Source organism: Salvelinus sp. IW2-2015, unplaced genomic scaffold, assembly GCF_002910315.2.
Source record: "Salvelinus sp. IW2-2015 unplaced genomic scaffold, ASM291031v2 Un_scaffold7770, whole genome shotgun sequence".
Taxonomy (NCBI): Eukaryota; Metazoa; Chordata; class Actinopteri; order Salmoniformes; family Salmonidae; genus Salvelinus; species Salvelinus sp. IW2-2015.
Window position 1 is genome coordinate 1 of NW_019949030.1, and position 8,016 is coordinate 8,016.

The 8,016-nt window shown below is 41.6% G+C and overlaps 1 long non-coding RNA gene across 1 annotated transcript; it reads right to left on the reverse strand.

The window, feature by feature from the left end:
* Window positions 1-6,165: 6,165 nt before the first annotated feature.
* LOC139027151 (uncharacterized) lies at window positions 6,166-6,515 on the reverse strand. The gene is made up of 2 exons (XR_011479195.1): window positions 6,479-6,515; window positions 6,166-6,394 (listed from the first exon to the last, which is right to left on the reverse strand). It is a non-coding gene; the product is annotated as an uncharacterized lncRNA (long non-coding RNA).
* Between the last annotated feature and the right edge of the window lie 1,501 nt (window positions 6,516-8,016).

Sequence of the window (8,016 nt, forward strand, 5' to 3'; positions counted from 1 at the left end):
TGAACCACTGACTGTTGACTAGGAACACAAGCATTTCACTACCACCCCAAATAACTTCGCTAAATAAATTGAAAATATTGTGTAATTTGTTTTCACTCGGTTCCATTATCTAATAATAGTATTTGGTTGAAGATCGATACCATTAGTATCAAACATATTTTTTTAAATAGAAAATTCAGAAAGGGTGAAAAATACTTTTTTTCAACGGCACTAGTTGTACAAACAAAATTCTACAACAAAACACTCTAAAAAGCCTGACCAAGCCGTGAGCCGATACGTAAAGCTTATTAAATATCGTGAACTATCAAAGCAGTTTGCGGTTTCCGTTTCCTTCATCTTACAAACAAAACACTAAAAACCACTTGTAATATTCTTTCTATTCTAAACTATTGGCTTTTTTTCCCCCCTTTATCTTACTGGGAAAATACGCATTCCTTAAATGTCAGATAGTTCACCTCCAGGACACAGCCAGGATACCGTGGAGACATCTGTTTACATGCGCAAAATATACTTAACTCCACCAACCGATCTGATGCGAGTTTTAGTAATGTATGAACAACTTCATTTCCACTCATTTTTGCACAGGCATAACATTTTGTTTTGTTGCAGTTTTTACATTAATTCCTGTAAATTTTACCCATTGCCAGACTTATTGCCATGTAATTATTATCTGAGTAGAGTGACTAACAAAATCAAAAATCAAATGCACCATGAGTTCAGGGCACCATTGGATCAGGCCCCTGGAGTTCAGGGCCCCGTGCAGTCAGGGCCCCGTGGATTTCAGGCCCCCTGGAGTTCAGTGGCCCCGTGGAGTTCAGGGCCCCCCTAATTCAGAAACCGTGGAGTTCAGGGCCCCCTGGAGTTCAGGCCCCCTAAGTATCATTCCCCGGAGTTTCAGCGCCCCCCCCCCCTGGAGTTCATGCCCCCTTGGTTTCAGGGCCCCCCTTGAGAGTTCAGGGCCCCTGGAGTTCAGCCCCCCGAGTTCATGCCCCCGATGCAGGCCCACCCGATAGTTGCGGCCCCTCTCGTTAGAGCCAGATTGCCCGCTGCTTCCCACATAGAGGAGTTCCAGCGCCCCGCCCCCCGGGAAAGTTTCATGACCCCCTAGCGAAACCGTGTATAATATCAGTAACAAAACGTCCCTCTCCCCTCTCGTTATTTTCACCACGAGGTGAGTATGTGACATATCCGACCCTCCACCCTCCTCGAGAGTTTACTAATAACCTCCCCTTCTGAGGAGTAGTTCACATCGCCCAATCTCCACACTCCCGCTGAGGTCAGCGCCCCACACGCAGGATTTGCTTTGTTCCATGTTAAGACAATCACCACATACATGGAGGGCAGCGCCCCCCCCCCCCTTGAGAGGGCAGCCCCCGAAATAGATTTAACTATAGACCCCCAACTGTCCATTCCACAATACCTAATCACACATCATCAGAAGCGATTTCCTATGATTCGCCCTATACGCACATCAACTCCATGCGTGCAAATTCAGATATGAACCATATCACCATAGATGTATATTCATGACCCATCCATGATGAGTGCTCTCTCATTCGTTCCTCCTCGTCTCTCCCGTCTCTCTCTCTCTCGTTTCTATAGTAGAATGATTATTAGTAAATCCTGCTCATTTCTTTTATGTTTGCTCTTAATTAGTATCCCTTACTTTTCAGTCAGAATTCTGAAAATATACTATTCACTTTAGAGCTCTCGCCCCTTGGATCCCTCAATTTATTCATCTGATATTCATATTGGCGGATATGGATACTATTCTGTGTTCTAACCACCATTACAACTTAGCTAATATATGTGCATCTTATAAATGATCATGCCAAATTATGTATAGGAAGAGAAAAGAGCTCTCATCTTAGTCGTAATTGATCCAGAATATTCATAGAAATCATGAACAATCCGACTTGATTCTTAAATTCTCTTACCTGCCTATTAAAATTAATAATGAAAGAAGACCGACTCATCTAATTACAATTGATCCCGATTAATTTGAATAGTTATACAATGATCTGCTCCGACCTCTCATATCTTGTCCATTAATAGAGAAACGTCCATCTATTCTAACGTCCAATTAAGATGAAGAAGAAAAACTCACATCTATACTAATAGTTCCATATAGATAAGAATATAGACTCACTATTCTAATGCCATTAGTACCGAAGAAGGAGAGAAAGACTCCACATTCTAATGTTCCATAATAGAAGAAGAAGCAAACCCACTATCTGCTAAGATACCATAATAGAAGAAAGAAACTCCAAGATCAATGATTCATTAATAGAAGAAGACTCCACTATGTCTATATGTTCCCAATTAATAGAGAAACTCCCACTATTCTAAATGTTCCATTAATAGAAGAAAAGACTCCACGATTCTAATTTTCCATGAATAGTAAAAGAAGACTCCACTATTCTAATTTCATAAAGAAAGAAAAACTCCACTATTTATAAGTTCATAATAAGAAAACTCCACTATTCTAATGTTCCATTAATAATAGAAGACTCCACTATTCTAATGTTCCATTAATAGAAGAAGACGCCACCTATTCTAATGTCCATTAATAAAGAAGAAGACTCACTATCTAAGTTCCATAAAATAGTAAGAAAGACTCCACTATTCTAATGTTCCATTAATAAAGAAGGAACTCCACTATCTAATGTTCCATAATAGAAGAAGACTCCACCTTTCTAATTTGCCATTAATAGAAGAGACTCCACTATTCTAATTTCCAGTAATAGTAAGAAAGACTTCCACATTCTAATGTATCCATAATAGAAGAACCCACTGATTCTAATGTCCAAATAGAAAGAAGAAACTCCCACTATTCTAATCCATTAAAGAAGAGACTCCACTATTCAATGTTCCATTAAATAGAAGAGATTCCACATTCTTAATGCCATTAATAAAGAAGAAAGACTCCCCACTATTCTAAGTCCATTAAAGAAGAAGAAGACTCCACGATTCTAATGTTCCAGTAATAGAAAGAAGAAGAACTCCACTATTCTAATGTTTCCATAATAGAAGAAGAAGAAGACTCCACTATCTAATGTTCCATTAATAGAAGAAGAAGGACTCCACTATTCTAATGTTCCATAATTAGAAGAAGAAGAAGACTCCACTTTCAATTCCATTAATAGAAGAAGACTCACTATTCTAATGTTCCATAAGAGAAAAGAAGACTCCACTATTCTAATTTCCCATAATAAGAAGAAGACTCCACCTATTCTAATGTTCCATTAATAGAAGAAGACCCTCCACTATTTCTAAGTTCCATTAATAGAAGAAGACTCCACTATTCGAATGTTCCATTAAATAGAAGAAGAAGAAAAGACTCCACTATTCTAATGTTCCATTAATAGAAGAAGAAGAAGACTCCCACTATTCAATTTCCATTAATAGAAGAAGAAAGAAGACGTCCACTATTCTAATGTTCCATTAATAGAAAGAAGACTCCACTATTCTAACTGTTCCATTAATAAGAAGAAGAATCCACTATTCTAATGTTCCATTAAATAAAGAAGAAGAAACTCGCACTATTTCTATAGTTCCTAATAGAAGAAGACTGCCACTATTCGAATGTTCCATAATAGAAAGAAGACTTCCACTATTCTAATTTCCATTAATAAGAGAAGAGACCCACTATCTAATGTTCCATTAATAGAAGAAAAACTCCAGTATTTCTAATGTTCCATTAATAGAAGAAAAGAAGGACTCCACTATTCTAATGTTCATTTAATAGAAGAAAAGACTCCAGTATTCAATGTTTCCATTTAATAGAAGACGGTCCACATTCCACCTCCATCGGTAGTTCTCCCCATGACCTGAAAGCCCATAATAAGGTTGTTTTGGAATTGTTCCATATGGTACATTTCTTAACAAAGAGGATTGATCAGGAGATAAACTGCAAATGAGGGAAAATCTGTTGCTTTAAGGAGAAGAGTAGTGAATCCCAAATGGCCACACTATTCCCATTTAGTGTCCATACTAGCCCAAATGGCACCCTTTTTCTTATTTATGCACTACTATCACAAATTGCACCCATTTAGGTGCACTTACTTTGACCAGGCATAATTTGGCAATATGGTGCCCATTGGATGCTTTATCTCTATTGATGAGTCTCTCACCCCTCCTCTCATCCCCCTCTCTTCCTCTTCCACCCCTCCTCCTTCCTCATCCTCCTCCTCCTCCTCCTCTCCTCTTCAGCTCTCTCCCTGTCCTCTCCTCCTCTCTCTGACCCCTCCTTCCTCCTGCCCGCCTCCTCTCCTCTGCAGCTCCTCCCCTGTTCCTCTCCTCCCTCTCTCAAACCCTCCTCTCCTCCCTCCTCTTCACCCCCTCGACTCCTCCTCCGTCTTCCTCTCCGCTCCTCTTCACTCTCTCCCGTCCCTCCTCCCTCCTCTCCCCCTCCTCTTCACCCTCCTCTCCTCCTTCTCACCCCTCCTCCTCCTCACCTCTTCAGCTCTCTCCCTTCCTCTCCTCCTCTCTCTACCCCTCCTCCTGCCCCTCCTCCTCTCCTCTTCACCTCTCTCCCTGTTCCTCTCCTCCTCTCTCCTCCCTCCTCTCATCCCTCCTCTCTTCCTCTCACCCCCTCCTCCTCCTCCCTCTCCTCTTCAAGCTCCCCCTTTCCTCTCCATCCTCTCTCTCTCTCACCCCTTCCTCTCCTCCCTCCCTCTCTCCCCCTCGCTCCCTCCTTTTCTTTCCTCCTCCTCTCCGTCTCAACATCTTCCCTGTTACCTCTCCTCCTCTCTCTGACCCCTCCTCCTCCTCCTCCTCCTGTCCTCTTGCAGAACAGTGCGGAGGTGTCAGAGCCACACACCATGAACACAGAGGACACAGAGGTAAAAAACGCAACATGCAAGTAAGGCCTTCACCGATGGCAGAGTGTATAACCAGACGACTGGAACAGATCACAGCAGCATCTTTGTACAGGTCCATTTTGTTACCCGGTGTATGGCTACACAACCCTCAAAACAATATGATTGTGTTATTAGATAATAAGTATTTAATCAAAGTCAATTCCATTTGTAATTCTAATGTCCAAACCATATAATGACTGTGTATAAAACCTGCGTTCTACCTGTGTGAGAGCCATCTTTTAAATTCAAACGTGTTTATCAGAACATTTCTTTATTCAAACTTTCATTTCTTTAAACCCTGATCAGAATGTTTGAAAATGGCACCATGTGCGGGAGAAAGGGCACCATTGTGTCTCGGGGAGAAATGGCAGCCATTGTGGTCGGGGAGAAATGGCAGCCATTGTGGTCGGGGAGAAATGGCAGCCATTGTGGTCGGGGAGAAATGGCAGAAATCCAAACCAGTCTACAGTAATTGGAATGAATGGCAATAGAATCATAGGTGATGCATTTCCTGCTTTTAATTATGCAGCTAAATAAAAGCAAGGCATGTGTTATATCAGCAAATATAAACTGGGTGGTTCGAGCCCTGAATGCTGATTGGCTGACAGCCGTGGTATATCAGACCGTACACCACAGGTATGACAAAACATTTATTTTTACTGCTCTAATTACGTTGGTAACCTGTTCATAATAGCAGTAAGGCACTGTTAAAGGAATTTAATTCCTATATGTTAGCAACCAATTCAATTAAAACACTCTGCCCATCCATAAGAATTTGTAAGATACTTATTAGCAGAAAATGGACAGAAACCAGTCTCAAAATCAATTAATTGTCACGTTCCTGACCTTATTTTCCTTTGTTTTACTTTGTTTAGTTGGTCAGGACGTGAGCTGGGTGGGTAGTCTATGTTATGTGTTTCTATGTTGGGTTAAATGTGTTGCCTGATATGGTTCTCAATTAGAGGCAGGTGTTTGACGTTTCCTCTGATTGAGAACCATATTAAGGTAGGCTGTTCTCACCGTTTGTTTGTGGGTGATTGTTCCTGTGTCTGTGTCTGTTGCACCACACGGGACTGTTTCGTTCGTTTGTTCGTTCGTTTGGCTAGTCTTTCCTGTTCGTGCGTTCTTCGTGTCTATATGTAAGTTCTCAAGTTCAGGTCTGTCTACGTCGTTTATTGTTTTGTAGTTTGTGTAAGAGTTTTCGTGTTTCGTCTTTCTTTAATAAATATTCATTATGTCATCATACAACGCTGTGTTTTGGTCCGACCCTTACTCCTCCTCCTCATCCGAGACAGCCGTTACATTAATCAATAGCGTTTATTCTCGAGAGTACTCTTCATAGGACAATTTACATCAGGTTATATAATAAAACTGACGTCATAGGTTTTAAAATGTCCTTCCTCCTCTCGGATAGAGTGGCAGTACAGTTAGCGTTCTCATTACTGTCTGCCACCTGTTAAACAATCTACAACCAGCCCAAGGTCTCTCCCCTCCCTGGGTAGAGACATCATTCTAGCCTGTCTGTCTGCCACCTGTTTAATACAATCTACAAACCATGCCAAGGTCTCTCTCCCCTCCCTGGGTAGAGACATCATTCTAGCCTGTCTGTCTGCCACCTGTTAAACAATCTACAACCAGCCCAAGGTCTTCCCCTCCTGGGTAGAGACATATTCTAGCCTGCTGTCTGCCACCTGTTAAACAATCTACAACCAACCCAAGGTCTTTCCCCTCCCTGGGTAGAGACATCATTCTAGCCTGTCTGTCTGCCACCTGTTAAACAATCTACAACAGCCAAGGTCTCTCCCCCCCTGGGTAGAGACATCATTCTAGCCTGTCTGTCTGCGCACCTGTTAAACATCTACAACCAACCCAAGGTCTTCCCCTCCCTGGGTAGAGACATCATTCTAGCCTGTCTGTCTGCACCTGTTAAACAATCCTACAACCAACCCAAAGGTCTCCCCCTCCCTGGGTATAGACATCATTCTAGCCTGTCTGTCTGCCACCTGTTAAACAATCTCACCAACCCAAGGTTCCCCTCCCTGGGTAGAGACATCATTCTAGCCTGTTGTCTGCCACCTGTTAAACAATCTCCAACAACCCAAGGTCTCCCCTCCCTGGGTAGAGACATCATTCTAGCCTGTCTGTCTTGCCACCGTGTTAAACAATCTGCCACCAACCCAAGGTCTCCCCCTCCCTGGGTAGAGACAGAATGCCGTAGAACACATCATTCCAGCCTGTCTGAAGATAACTCCATTCTTTCTAAACAAGGAAACACATTAAATTCAGCATTATGATTATAAAAGATTCATTCATCCATACAGTAATATAGTAGTATTCTGTTTAGTTATAATTCATCCATACAGTAACATAGTAGTATTCTGTTTAGTTATAGTCTAAGTCCAAATGTATACATATTTTGTCATTATCATAAAAATCCTAACACCACCGTCGGGTGTTTGTGATAAATGGGGCAATATACCACGGCTAAGGGCTGTGTCCAGGCACTAAGAAACCTCCTTAGCCGTGGTATATTGGCCATATTACCACACCTCCTCGTGCCTTATTGCTTAAAAATGTAATAGAACTATAGTCAACCTAAAATACTGTCATATCATTAATTACAGTTTATACGGGTTTGTTGTACTTTTATCATATTTCCACTGAAGAACGTGCAGGTGCAAAGTTTGGTAACAGAAATGACGACACCAACAGCACAAATCATCATTCTGTTACCAAACTATTAATCTCCACTTTCCTTCAAGTTAATAAAAGTGTTTTCGTCCAATTTTCAGTGGAACGTTTTTAAATGAGCTGTATATGGTTTGTTTAACGTTGCAAGCATTGTATTTTACAGTGAAACGCTGTGTTACCTGGGAATTGCCCCTATGATCACTGGATCAGCCAGTGTAACGGCTGTGGATTGGCTGTGGAGCCTGTAAGGAAAGCATTTCACTGTAAGGTCGACACCTGGCGAACTGAACAAATACACTTTGATTTGATTGATTGACTGCTTTGTTTGAATGGAATGTTGGCATATTGGCAGTTAAATTGTGAAATAGTTTATAGAATCATACGATAGCTAACACAATATCTCATTACTGTCTGATAAGGATGGCAGGTAGCCTAGTGGTTAGAGCGTAGGGGCAGCATGAGC